Genomic DNA, 579 nt, shown 5'->3' on the forward strand with positions numbered 1-579 from the left:
TCCTCCTCAAGGAAACGAGCATTCGTGCTAACGAAAGTCTTATCGTTCTCGGGACTATAGAAGATGAAACCTTTGGTTTCCTTTGGATATCCCACAAACAAGCACAATTCTGACCTACTAGCCAACTTGCTAGTCTTTTGCCTTAGCACGTGTGCAGGGCAACCCCAAATTCGGATGTGACCCAGATTTACTTTACGGCCAATCCATCGTTCATAAGGAGTACCAAGAACCGTTTTGGACGAAACTTGGTTCAGAATATAAGCGGCTGTTTCGAGGGCATATCCCCAAAAGGAAAGAGGGAGTGATGAGCAACTCATCATTGATCTAACCTTCTCCATAAGAGTTCGGTTTCTTCTCTCTGACACTCCGTTTTGTTGAGGTGTGCCAGGTGCGGTAAGCTGAGAAGCGATACCTTCTTCTTTAAGAAAGTCATCAAACTCTCCAGACATATACTCACCATCTCGATCAGATCGAAGTGTTTTGATCACTTTGCCAGTTTGCTTTTCCACTAAAGCCCAAAAGACCTTAAATACGTTAAAGGTCTCGGATTTGTGTTTGAGCAAATAGACAAAACCATAT

This window comes from Urtica dioica, chromosome 9 (assembly GCF_054948205.1).
Source record: "Urtica dioica subsp. dioica isolate 48M chromosome 9, U.dioica_male_clone48M_v1_H2, whole genome shotgun sequence".
NCBI lineage: Eukaryota > Viridiplantae > Streptophyta > Magnoliopsida > Rosales > Urticaceae > Urtica > Urtica dioica.